Consider the following 14,505-nt stretch of genomic DNA (forward strand, 5'->3'; position numbering starts at 1 on the left):
ATCCAGCATAGATAATGAGGTTAGAGAATGGGAAGATAAAGACATGGCTCAGAGGCTGAATTTCTAATTTATTTAGCAAAAAAAAATCAAAATCCTGTTTTTAAGACATTCAGGGCCGGTTTAAAATAGGTATTAGATGCCATAATAGGTCCCCTTTAAGTAGTCAAATATATGCTGGGTCGCACTACTGCCATGTATATTTCCAGGCCCGGTTCTACAAGGGTGCATCAGCATTGCACCCTCAGTTTATGTGTTTGCATGCTCAGTTGAAAAGACGAAAAGAAAACTGACAAATGCGCCCGCGTCAGCCTGATTTATGGTTCCACGTTAAATCGACGGCGTAGCCTACGGCGTAAGCTCTGCGTTGGTGCCACGCGGAACCATAAATCAGCCAGTGTCCGTCACTCTGTGCAGTTTCCTGCACCAGCAAGACGCTGCTCTCTGCTGCACCGTTAACACAAAGTAACGATGGATATTCGGAAGTGGTTCAAGCACAACGACGCAAGCAAGTTTACAGGACTGTCTCAGAAAATTAGAATATTTTGATAAAGTCCTTTATTTTTCTGTAATGCAATCAAAAAAAAAAGTCATACATTCTGGATTCATTACAAATCAACTGAAATAATGCAAGCCTTTTATTATTTTAATATTGCTGATTATGGCTTACAGTTTAAGATTAAGATTCTCAGAATATTCTAATTTTTTTAGATAGGATATTTGCAGCAATATTGCTGCAAAAGTGCACTTGAAATACACTTCAAATATTGTTGTTTTGATATTATTATGTCCCTTGAAATTATGGGAAAATGCATAATTTAGTGTTAAATAACGTGTCAGGCATGTGCACCCCCTCTGATCTGAAATGCACCCCTAGTCATCATTTTCTAGAACCGGCCCTGTATATTTCTACACACTTTTCCTCACAGCTGTATGAAAGAAAAGGACATGTATTGGGAGCCTACAGTAGCCCAAACTTGTCAAATTGCTTTAATCAATGGGAATTTGTGATTTTATTTAACTGAATTCATATGTAAATTTGTCAGTTAAATTATGTCACGGCACTGGAGGTTGAGCTCTTGTGAAATCAAACGACTTATATGAACATGGATCGGTGTTTCGTCACCAGGGTTTGGGACTCGCACCCGCAGCTGCGGCGCGCTCACATCAGCACGGGACGCTCTCTGCGCCCCAACAATGGAGTGGCTCGTACCATTATCCCCGCTCGCGATGGGGACCTTTTCTTCCCAGTAAGCGTCGTTTCGCCCTCGTTACTCTCCGAAGAAAACCGTATATTGCTTGAAGGTGAAACCGATACACGTTTCGTGCCACAAAACCCGCCGTCAGCCTGACCGGACTAGATTGTACGCCCATTTTCTCCACATCCACGCGGAGAATCCCTTTGGAAAAAAAGTGGCTGGATTCTTCTCACGCCGCCGCCTCTTCCAGCAGGAGGAGTGTGTTTGATATCAGAGACGGTGCAACCATGGATCTGACCAGAGGATTTAAATTCTTGGACTCTGTGGCTCGCTCTGCAGCCCAGTAATGATGGAAAGAAAATAAGCGGAATTTCAACAAACCTATCAGGTAATTTGGTACGGTCATATATATGTTTTAACTTGGAAATCTGATTTTAGTAACGTTACACTATTGCTTTTCAACGTCCCCCAACTGCAGAGTCTTGACTTCATTTTTTGCCTCAGAATCAGTCAGCATCTCGTAAGGTTAGACTTAAAAGTGCAGCTGCCTGACTAATAACGGTGTTGGTAATTCAACACTGCATGGCCATCACTGACTCCCACACTGGCTCAGCACACAGGTAACAAATGTGGGGGGGTACAAAGTGTTCAAAATCGTAGAAGTACCAGTCGTATGTTTACTAATGGTTAAATCAAGAGCATGTTTTTTTTTTTTTTTTTTTTACAGCTGGGTGATAAATTGCAGATCCACATCTGCATGAACTCCCTCTGCAGAGTCTTGACCCATGCAGACTGAAGAATATAATTTTCCTATCACTAAATCTGAATGGGGCTGTGGAGTTTCTCTTTGCTCCGGTATTATTGTGCATTTGTACTTTTATTTCCCCACTAAAGAAGGCACTCTGCGAGGACAGGGGCTGGGGTCTGTTCCAGCCAGCCTGGTTTCGCACACTGTCATGGGGGATGGTAGCGTGCAACCCGGTGAAAATCATGGTTTGTGTAATTCGAAACCGTCTTTGTACTTCTTCAAGTGCATGTAGAAGAAAAAAAAAATAACTGCACAAGAAACAATGCCATTTCGTGGATGCAGAGCAGCTTTTATAACCAGTGATAACTTTAAGATATTCCCTGCAATGCATGATGTTAGCTGCTGTGGTCATGCACTGTATTGTATTTGGATCATACAGTTAATGATGCATTATGCCAATTTAAGAACGGCCTGTAATGACAGTGTTATGTGATGAATGATTCATCCTGTGAAACATCAGCTGTGGAGCCAGTGTTGAGAATCTAAGTAGACTGCTGTTCCTGGTGCTTACAATAATTGAATATTGAAGCCAGTCTGTGTGTCTGATGAATGGGAAGCAGTCACATGTAATGATGATACATGAGATGACAGCTAGGGTGTAGCTGCATTTGTGGCTTCATGTGATATGCAAGAACTCGATTATTTCGCTGATTTGATTATTTAAGAACAAGGTCACACAGTTCAGATCGGCTTTGTAGTTTCTTAAGAGAAGGAAGTCTTGAAGTCCAGACACCCTGTTGACATCAACAATTAAGAGAAATGGAAACGTGTACACTTTGCAAAAGGTGAGCCTATTTGAAAGTGCTTCAACCCAGCGCCGTGGTGCAGAACCGTAAAAATTAAGTCTTTGATAGATAAACCATGTGGAGGGTCCTCCGTTTAACGCACTCAGTGGGCTTACCTGCAGGTTTAACAATAGAAAGGAGCATATTACTATTTTGGCTGATGACTTTTGTGAGTTTTTTTTTTCTTTTCTTTTTATGCTTTGAGGGATAACATTTCTGCACAGTTGGCACTTCTCCTATTCTTCTCCTGGCTTCACAGGCCCCCTGTGAGAAAACACTTTGGCATGGCTCCTGTAGAGGCTTTTTCTGCCTGTGTTGTTTGTTGACATTGCCCTGATTCACTGCCAGTTTCTGGCTTTCTCATGCTAGCAAGAACAGCAACTCTCCTTCTATCTATCTCTTTCTCTCTTTTGTCTCCTCCCTCTGTAGGGGTTACGGAGGGAGACAAGATAACACAGGAGCATAGTGACAGAGCATCTGTAGGAAGAAAGTTAAAGGAGGAAAACAGATGAGTAAACTGAGAAAGTGGGAGGAAAGTGGGCCGGGGTTCTGGGAGAGCCAGAGAGACCAGAAATTAACATGTGTGCACAAGTTGCAGTTCCCGTTTACGTGCCATTTGGTGGAGCCACGGGCAGACCTCCTATCTGCCAGCTGTTAGGATGCTCCCGAGGGTCCGACGGCGGCACACATGAGCTATTGTTCTTCCTCTTGGCCAGGCTTGCCGCTCGATAATGCTGCTTCTGTCCGCTGACTGAACTGGTTTGACAGAAAGACACCAGCTCACAGTTTAGCCTGCCTGACTGGTGCTCCTTGTGTCTTCCTACCACTGCCTCCACCACCTCCCAGGAGTTAATGGTGGCTTTCTCTCTGCATTTCTTTCTCTTTTAACCTGCTTTTTTCCCCCCGTCACAATGGGATTCTGCATTTATTCTCTCTTGCCTTTTACCCCCTTTCAGAATCCAATAAATCCTCTGTAACTCCAGAGATGAGAATTTTCATAGTTTCTCATTATTCCAACACTTAATATCTTCCCTTAGAGCTGATATTATTAAACTTTTTTTTGTATTCGTACTTTGGCTCAAAGGCAGAACGATAATCCTGACCACAGAAGTATATTAAAAGTAATCATATCAAGGAGAACAATTAGATTTAAGACTTTTAAAACCATTACTCTCCTTGTGACCCCCGTGAATGTTTGATTACCCTGAAAATCAGTATTTCCAAGCTGTATGGTCCTACAGCATCATATGGAAAGATACTTACTCTCTCCTTGTAGTGCTCCAGCAACCTTTATTTCACATTTTCACTTAATCTTTTTTCCTCATTTCCTGTACAGTCGCCTGTCTGTCTCTTCATCCTCTGTGTTTCATCCTTGAACCCAGGGGAGGAGAGGGTGTTGACAGGCACTCTGAGTGGGTTGACAGGTAAACCTTGAAGAAGGCATGCTTGATGGTGTTTCTAGCACTGTCAACTGGGGAAAAAAGACAAATGGGCCAACTGAGTTTGGAGAGGGCTCAGTACTCGGTTGTGGGAGCAGACTCATCTTCTCTTGAGTCTCCTTAATTTCTGTGTAAACTCTCAGTCAGACGTTGAACACACTAGGAACAGTTATTTCCATTCTCCTCGATGCTTAAAAAAAAAAAGAAATCTTAAGTGTCTCTTGACTTGGGGCCATCTGTAGGGGATGCTCTGGAGTTTGGCATATGGTTCCTTTCAGTTCCCAGCAAGAGTTTGGTCTGCATTGCTGGTAACAAGTCAGATCTGTTGCTGATGGCAGACCTGCCCTTTGTCTGCAAGTCTGTTTTATAACTTTTATGGACAGAATTTCTAGGCACACCCAAACAGCAGAAGGGGTCGTTACTCAGTCCTTTCAGGATTTCATCTGGTTCTTTGGGAGGATTTGTTCCTGCTGGCGTCATCGAACCGAGATCATCAGCTCTCATTGGAGTGGTTCGCAGCCGAGTGTGACACGGTAGGGACGTGAATCGGTTTTTGTGGTTTTCAATAGGGAAAAGGTGGGTTGCCCTCCAGGTTAGGAGTGAGATGCTCCCTCTAGTGCAGGAGTTAAAGTGTCTCAAGGTTTTGGATAATACGTGGGTAATAAGAACAGAGCAGGAGATTGGCAAGTTTGGAGATTGACAGGTTTGAGAGTTTTGCCTTTTAGCTCAGCTATCAGCTCAGCTCTCTGGTCCGAGAGCTGAACTTAAAGGCAAAACTCTCTGTCTATTGGTCAATCTATGTTTCTAGCCATACCTATGGTCACAAACTGGGACCAGGACAGTGACAGAAAAATACGATATCCGTACACATGGCTGAAAAGGGATTCCTCCACATGATGGCAGGACTCTCTCTTAGAGATAGGATTGAAAGTTCTGTCATTTGGGAAAGCTCTGGAGTAAAGTCACTGGTCCTCCTCATTGAGAGGAGAAATTTGTGGTACTCTAGGGGTACCCTAGGATGCCTCTTGAATGCCTCCCCGGAGAAGTATTTTGGTTACAGAAAGAAGGCACTTTCATCAGTCTCTTAAGGCAAGAGAATGAAGTAATTTCCACATTGTTTGCTTCTCCAATAATAATCATCTCCTTTATTCATACTATACATGACTATAATAATGTAGTTGCAAGTTCAAGAGAGAACCATGATGCAGAGGTGATATTTATATATTCCCTTTGTGCAGAATTGGATGGTAAATCAGTGAGGTACAATAACCACATCCTCGTTGAGCAGTGGTGGGCGGAACTGTTTTTCAAAGGACCATTTCCCCACAGTTACAGTAGACCAAGGGCCACGTGAGGTTTTTATTCATTTATTTTCAAAAACTCAATGAAATCATCAATGAAAAGGTTGTGCCAGTAAGCTAAAAAACGTCTTTGAGCACAAAATTCTGTTAAAATTATTTTCTGTTCTTAACTATTTATTTTAAGTGGGGTTCTGCCAAAACGTATTTTACTGCATGTATGATGTTGTTTTCTAAAATCTCATATCTCAATCTCATAACACCATAATAATTCATATATTCCAAGTATGTAGTGGTTTGTGAACTGTTGTATATTTTACATTTAACATTTTTTTAACTTATTAAACATGAGCTATTATTCTCTGTAAGTCTCTCTTGCATTTTACTCACTATAACATGCCTTATAGACATAAAAATCATCAAACTAAGAAAATTGCTGTATTGTCTGAAACAGAGAGCAGTAACTGCAGCATGAAGGTTTTCTTTAATTCATTTGATTCAGATGCTGAGGAAAAAATAGTGCTGCATGGTACATTAAACCATGGCGATGGGGGGTTTGGACAGATTAATTATTGTTATTTACTTATTCCATCCCACAATCAATCGGATTTTCCCTGAGCAGCTGATCCTTTGCCAAATTCTCCTACATACATTGTGGGTGTCTCTTTGTTAATGTGACTCCGGCAGTTTAGAGTCGTGCTCTGTTGAAAGTGATGGGTATGTGCTATAAGGTCCTGAAAGTCAGATTGCTGTCGCAAAATATACAGAAAAGCACTAATGAATCAGTCGTACACGACACCAACACACCCAGCTGCTATCGGATTAATTGAAAACAGTTAATGTTTGAAAGGAGCTTGTTATATTTCGTGTGTCCACTATTTAACTGCAGAGGGGGTCTCCCTGCAACTGAATGGACAGTATCTCGCCGTTCATTTTCATCCTTCAGCAAGAATTAAAATAAAAAGTAAGGAGAAAAGTTGAAGGCATGCTGAGTGGATTTAAAGTCTGCTGCTGCTCTTCTTCATTTCAGGCTCAAAGTTGTATGCTGCAAACTGAGTATAGAATCACTCACCCATTGTTATTCAGTAATAGCTCGTTATTTGGGAAATAGTGTCATGTGACTCATCTGCCGAAAGTTAAAATGAGCTACACAATAGAGTAAACTGTGGACTATTGAGGTCAGTCCCCTGGTGTCATGTGTACATTTGGATAGTAAATGTATTCTGATCCATTATGTGGCACAATGGAGCCCTGATTTGCTCGAGGGGAGAATTGGATACTTGGTTCTCGCCGGAAGCTTTTGGTTGAAGCACTGACAGCAGGTGTGAATAGGACTATGGAAATAAACTGCATTTCTGTGGTGTGTTTTTATGTTGGCAAATAAGATATTCTGTCATGTTCTTGCTCTTTTTACGCCATCGTGTTATCTCTACATGCTGCCTGTCGACTTCGAACTGATCGGCCCTTTGAACATGAGTATATTTGCATTGATTTGAATATTCAAAGTTATGTAAAACACTGAAGTCCACCATGGTTGGAGTTGCAGCGTAACAGTATGTGCTCGTTCTTTTATGTACTGTTGAGCTGTCATGGGTCGTGAATAAGGGATGCTGGAAAAGTGGGACGTGAAGCATGTTCATCACATCCACAGCCTGAATGCATCTGGCCAGCTTTTCAGACGTATTTATTCAATTACTAAGGCATTGAATTATGATCAGAATATCGCTGTGCCAAGCATGTGTGCTGCAAATTAAATGGAGGAGGGAGGACGTTGGAGAATTGGAGTTAGAACTACATTATTGGAAAGAGGTGCATGTTTGAAAGGGGCTTCAGTGTCTCATTGTGTTTGTCCACTACTTCACAGCAGAGGGTCCTGTGCTCTCAGAAAACCACTGCCTTCAATTTGGGAGCCAATATTTGGCTGTTCATTTTCAGCTCCCAGCAAGAATCCATCCCGGCTTTTGATTTGCGTGAGAGCCAAGAACAAGGTACTTCTGTATTTTTCTTCTGGATGGAAGCCCAGCGCAGGCTTTGGGTGTAAGCAGCTCCTCGAGCTCATCTTCCTTTCGTCTTTGATGGTTAGCAGGAAATTCGAAATTCCCCTTAATCTTCAGCAAGAAAACACACCCTACACCTTATTCTGCAGCCGCTTCATCCGTGTTATCATGCTTATCATGCAGCTGGTCTTGTCAGTTCTCCAGAGGTCTCACAGAGGTCAGGAATGTCTCACTGGTGAAAGACTCATTTATTAATGGTAGACAATTGGTTGCTGAAGGTTATGTTTAAGTGAAAAGCCTCACACGCACCTTCCTCCTGCATTCAGTGCTGTGCCAGAGAAAGTGTAAAGAAACAGAACTCCTGGCTAATTTGTTTGTATCTGCCTTGAGGCTTACATTACATTAAAATTAAAAACTTATTGTGATGAAATCAAACTCCTTTCATGCCAAAATGGCCTGAGACACAGCAGTCCCTTACATAAGTGTCTTTCATTTATAGGCACATGCCCACAGCCACTGCAAGAGTGTCAGGGCTTATGTAAGAGAAGGAAACACTATATTATTCCCTCGCATACATTAGTCATATGCCTTGACTCTTAACGGTGTCCACTGGTATTGTCTATGTAAATGATCTGCAGCAATGGTGCATAGGTGCGTCTTCAGTCATGCGTGAGGGTTTTGTGTGTCATGCATGAGATCACACGTATCCTGCTGCATATTTTTTCACCTGACTGCTGTCGACCTCAGCTGCAAGATGACTGATGAGTGAATGTGATTCATTGCCTTTGAGATCATAATTTAGCAAGCCAGAGAGTTGCAACTGTGAACCAAAGTCCTCCTGACCTCGCCACTTGCAACTACATGCTTTTTGCGAACCTTAACGGGTGCCAGTAGTGGACTAGCCCTGCACTCGGCCTGCTTGAAATGACACCTCTACATGAGAACAGGACTGTGACAAAACACTTTTGAAACTCACTCTGAAAGTGATCTCGCAGGAGGATCTTGTGGCTGAAAAATGGGTGGATCGATTTGTATGGCAGGTGTAATTGGACACTAAAAACAGAACATTTAGCATACTTGAGCCTTCTTTCCTTTTTGTCTTCCAGACAAATCATTGTCTTGTTGCACCTTGCTCTTTTTCTGTCAAATAGGCGAGACTTGTATGCATTTGCATTCATACACCGTTACACTCTCATTTACTTGGCTTATCAAAGATACTTTGATTGCACTTAAAGGGGACCTATTATGGCATCTAATACCTATTTTAAATAGGCCTTGAATGTCTTAAAAACAAGCTTTTGATTGTTTTTGCTAAATAAATTAGAAATTCAGCCTCTGAGCCATCTCTTTATCTTCCCATTCTCTAACCTCATTATCTATGCTGGATTCTGAGTGGGCGGGGCTATGATAATGAGGCACTGTGCTGATTGGCTGCCTGAATGACGCGATACACCGCTACGAAAAAATGGCGGAAGCTCCGTCCGGCGGAGTTAGTTGTGGGCGTGGTTTCACGCATCGGAGGCCAACCTATGTAAATCGCATTTTCGTAACGTAACGAAAGGGAGCAGAATCTGAACGGCTCGTAGAAGCCACATCACACTGGATGGCTCATGCGGGCGGCTGTACAGACACTGCAGAATTTGGTTGCTTACCTCCTTCTCTGAGTTGGCAGGCTGAGGGGAGACCACTTTATATATGTTAAAGCAAGAGAAAACGTGTTTTTCATAATAGGTCCCCTTTAATATGCTAAAACGTATAACTAAAAGATCTGTCATCGGAGAAAATCTGTAAAGGGAAGAATCTGACGTAGATTCAGAATCAAAACAAATGAAATAGATAAAATTAGGCCTGGACTGTGTTTAAAAGATGTTTCCTGTTGCAACAGTAATGTAAGCCCAGGTTTTACATTTCTTCCTATTTGAAAACCTTTTAACATGAATGTCCATGTCAATCTGAATTCAGTCGAACAGCGAGGAGCTCCTTTGACACTATTAATGAGGTGTGTACAGAGCACTGAAAAACACAGAGCTGTCAAAAAGGGACTACACAAATCCTATAAAAAGTAGCATGTGGTCAGCAGTTACAAGGATCCTGGAGAGAGTCATTTTATTCAGAGCTTATTTAGTCACTGTTGCAAAACACCAGCTAGATTGTGGTACAGTGATATAGAAAAAACCTTATTAGCAAAAACATAAAACTTAGCTGGAACGGCACAACCACGTAGTGGGAATAGTGTACAGGAACCTCTGCACTGAGAATAGGTTGGGAGTGCCAAGGTTAAGGTGGGAGATGCCTCCATGAGTCACAGAGAATGAAAGAGTCCTGTGGGACTGACAGATTCAGACCAGTAAACTGGTGATGATCAACCAATTGGACATTCTGGTGGTCGAAAAAAACTCAGCAATCCCAAGCGACAGCAAGAGGAAGAAGGAACCAGACATTGGTTGAAGGAAGAGATAGATGTGGAAGATGAAGACAGCAGTGGTGGCAGTAGTAGTTGGAGCACTTGGAGCTGTGTCCTCCAAGTTTGGAGAGTAGCTCCAGCAGATCCCAGGAATGACTACAGAGACCTCAGTCCAGAATAGTTCAGTCCTGGGAAGAACAAAAATACTGCACAGAACCGTCAAGCTCCCAGGCGTCTGGTAGTGCTTATACAGTTAGTCTTGCATGATAGTATTATATAACATTTACATTCTACCTGCTGTCATATTGGCAGTTAAATACTGCTCGTTTTCATCTCTGTTATCGTGTATTTTATTACAATTAAAATCCATCCAAACATGACTGTCAGAGTTGCTAAGTTACTAAGTGCAAAAATGAGGAGAAGTTGTAGGCAAGTCTGCAGCTCACCGAGTTGCTGATAGATACAGGGGGAAAGAGGGGACGGGCTATGCCATGAGTGAGGACAAATACCATATTTTCCGCACTATAAGCTGCACTTAAAATCCTTAATTTTTCTCAAAAATCGTCAGTGCGCCCTGTAATCGGGTGAGCCTTACGTATGAATTCTTGTTGTGCTTACTGACCTCGAACCAATGTTATTGTTTATTGGCGACCACTAATCTTCCTGTGGTCCATAAAGTACATAAAATATTACATAAATGATAACAACAAAAACAATAATACCAGTGTTTCCGCGGGGTTTTAAAAAGTATTAAAAAGTGATAAATGAAAATTGCCAAATTTAAGACCATTAAAAGTGTTAAATTCACTGTCAGAGGTATTATTTTTTTTAAAATTGGTATTATTTTTTACCTTTTACATTTTAAGCAGTCTATTTTATTGTTATTCACAAAGTGAAATAAATGTGAACATCTGGTCAACATCAATGAGTCTATAAATCTGTTCTGTATAGTGTTCTATAGGTCAAAATCTGTATTAATGTTAAAAGGTTCGTGATTAACACTTAATGTTGTGACAGTTTTTTAAAAAAAATCTGAAGGTAGTGAAAAAGGTATTTAATTGGTATTAAATTTAACATAAGGATTGCTGTATAAACCCTGAATACACACACACACACACACACAGTTGTATATGCACAATATAATATATTAATAACACAATAATTATACTAATACACTATAATAGCACTAATAATACCATACATTAGTAATATATTTTCAGTAACTGCTATCATTTTAATAATTCTACAAATTTCAATATCAATAATAAATTCCCAGTCATATGGTCTGCAGCATTAGGTGAGTCTTAAGTCGTTTTTTAACGTTATGTGGTACACTGTGCTCAATAATCCGTCAAAATGTTTTAGTGCGACTTTGGTAGCGACAAAGCCCCTTGATTGATTGATTGTTGGACCATTCAGCTGACACATTAAAGTCGGTCCTTGGTTGGATACGGGTTGCAATGTCAGACAACGTTAGATAACTAATTATGTAGCGCTGAGACGCAACCATCATCCAACATCTAGTCAATGTTACCTAACTGTAATTAGACGTCAAGCCAACGTTATGTTTTTAGCATCAAACCCAATTTTCAAATCTAAATCATAATCCAATTGTAATCAAATGTTGGAATACAACATTGGTCCAACCTCACACTAACTTCAGGTGTCAGAATACTGTCCAGCCCATAGTTAACTCAATGCCCCACCCGTTTTACGAGCTTCTGACAATGATTGCACGGATACAAAAAACTAAATGTTATGCAGTGAGAAGTCATTCTCGTGAATGTCTACGTTTGCTTAATGAAGCTTAAAGCTGGTTAAATGCCAGTGTAATGTTTGGAGTTAAACAAGCTTGGCATAAGCAGCCTGGAGGAAAGCCATCCTCCTCCAGCTGAACAGTAAAACTGCAGACCACGGGAGTCCATTCCCAAGTGAAGTATAAGGTCAGAGAGTGATGTCACTATTGTGTGTGGTTATATAAATGTTAGTGGCAACTCGAGGGAAAAGCGGGGTTTGCGTAGCTTGGCCTCAGGAGGACAGATAGGTGCTGACAGACTGGCCCCGCCTCACCACTGGGACTACCGTAGACCCTCTATGTTCCCGTCGTCTTTTTCTGCTTGTCTCACTCACTTCTCTTCACTGTCTGTTTCTTGCAGAAGTATACACCATAATTCTCCCAGTCGATTGTCACACTTTTTCCTAAACTGGGGCTTCACAGTCAGAGCTGGATGCTTTCAAGGAGGCTAATGATGATTGCCAGTTTTGTGCTCAGTTTTATGTCTTTGTTCAGCCATATTTGAGAGATTGATGAGTTTTTTTTTTCTTTTTAATGCAAGGCCACAGTGAGTTCAAGTGAAGACAACAAGGAAAAAGAAGAGCTGAGTTATCGGGGCAGATACTACCCAGAATTTTGCTCCCGTTTCTCTTCTCATTTATCAGTATTAATCCTAGAAAAGCATGGAATTGCATTGCTTTAGTTAACATTCAGACATGTATTTAAACTAATTAAATCAGGCTTAGTTGGGCATCATAGAAAAAAAAATTGCATTTTCCTTCAGTTGATGACTGTGGTCAGATGTTGCTCTTTAGGTTTCTGGGCTTTTGATTACCTAATGTAAAGTTTGTAGTTACAGACTTGAATTCGGAGTTACGTGTCTCCACTTACAATCCAATCTTATTAGTTTTGACTAATGTGGAGTTGCCTCCTGTGTGGGAAGTGGGTTGAGGTGGATGATGTGTAAGCCGAGTAGGTGTTCATCTAATTGCAACAGGACTGAGACGGCTTTTGGCTATGGAAGGACACGATGGTAAATGTGATTGACAAGGGCACGGCGGCTCAGGTATCTTCACACTCTTGGGAGCAGAGTGATGAAGGGGAACAACAGACGAACCAAGGTCTGAATGACCATGATAGATAACATAGAGTCGTGTGGGAGCAGAAGATAGCAGCTGCTATGGATTCAGCCTCCCTCTTATGGTGTTGACTGTGCATTTAAACACACACAAACACACACACCAGCTCCACATCGTAATGAAAAGAGGACTGATGGCTTGAAATATGCCCACTGATAAGACTTAAAAAATGCAGGCAACCTAAGTGAGAGGATACACAAGTGAGAACCTCGCTATCACCAGGGAGAATTGGATTTTATTTCCCTTTTCAAGATGTGTCGATTGGAGACGAACAGAGGGCATGGCAGTCAAAAGCCAGAGAATGAAAAGAGACCGAGAGGTGTTTTGTCTCCATCCTCTGCCCCAGTGTCGCCTGTCCTGCCCTCTGTGCAGACGAGACACGTTTGGACAAGTCTAATATGTGCGTGTCCGCTGTACGGATGGACTGTATTGTGGTGATACAGCAACATCCACCCGACTATAGCACGCACCTTAAGTAACTGTTAGCCCCAATGTTTCAATGAATAAACCAATGGGCCTTGCTAACCAGTGTCTCCTGTCATCATTCAGTAAGTGACAGAACAAGTGAATAACTGCAAGTCTTAATTTAGTCAGCCTTCTGTGGAGCTTGGAACACAAAGCTCTTGTAGATCACATTTGGTCTTCGGTCGTCTTTGCTCTGCAGAGAGGCGTTACTTCCTCCCAGCACTCCTATTGTTTCTATTTGCATGGAGAAAGAGTGTTCACCAACCATTTTGCATTTTAGGGGGTTTTTAAATGCAGCTTTCAGAAGGATAACCAGTGGTGGTAGATGAGATTTAGGCTGGTGTGGCGGTGATAAGAAGTCATGAGACGCAGGTCACGTCATGTCTGCAGCTGAACTCTTGACCCCTTACGCACAAATATGAGAACAGTGACAAAGCTTTGCCTGTTTACCACTGTGGTACTCGCTTTTGTTTCAAGCTTTTGTGCCAAAAAAGTGTGTAAATGTTTCTTTCTTTCACTATATAATACACAGTGTGATATTTAGCACTCAGGACAGTTTTTTTTGTTGAATATTTTAAATATTTATGTACTGTTTATACCTGAATCAGAAGCATTTACTTCTCTCTTTAAATTTGCTATTTAGATTTATTAAAAGATGAATAGCTACTATAACTTTCAGACACGAGACAGCACGGTGCTCAGTTCATGTTGAACCTAGTCATCAGAAAAGCAGCTAACGTTTGAGTCATTAAAGCTGCGTTGTAGTCCTAAAGAAAGTTTCAACATTTATGACATTGATTATATTTCATTGACTATATTTCTTTCACTCGTTTAAAATCAAATCCAGGAATGGTTGCAAATATGTCAAAAGGCTGTTAATACAACTTTTTGTTCATGGACTACATCAGTTGAAACTGAATCCTGTAAGCTGAGATTTATGGATCAGCCAATACTCATTCAAACCACTAACGTGTCATCCCTCTGCTTCTGAACCAACTGGCACCGCCTCAGGCATCCTAACAGGAAGGGCACCTTAACTGACCATCAGTGAGCTGCTCTGCAGGCGGTTTGTTCCTGGAACCATCTCTCATGCACAGACACGGGGAAATTGCAAACACGAACTCAGGAGACAGCCTGTGAGAGGTTTGCACAGCCGTCCCGGACGCTTCCAGATGGTCCGGTCTATTCCACAAATCTTCC

General features: G+C 41.5%; 1 protein-coding gene across 2 annotated transcripts in view; it reads left to right on the forward strand.

Annotated features, from left to right (window-relative positions):
* The first annotated feature begins 1,194 nt into the window (after positions 1 to 1,194).
* Positions 1,195 to 14,505, forward strand: part of wasf1 (WASP family member 1) — a 65,163-nt gene continuing 51,852 nt past the window's right edge. Inside the window, exon 1 of one of the 2 annotated variants that reach the window (XM_061746770.1) lies at positions 1,195 to 1,584. The gene's annotated coding sequence lies outside the window, so the exon portion shown is untranslated. The remainder of the gene's footprint in view (positions 1,585 to 14,505) is intronic. The other variant, XM_061746771.1, reaches the window with a different exon arrangement.

Source organism: Cololabis saira, chromosome 18 (genome assembly GCF_033807715.1).
Source record: "Cololabis saira isolate AMF1-May2022 chromosome 18, fColSai1.1, whole genome shotgun sequence".
NCBI classification, from domain to species: domain Eukaryota; kingdom Metazoa; phylum Chordata; class Actinopteri; order Beloniformes; family Belonidae; genus Cololabis; species Cololabis saira.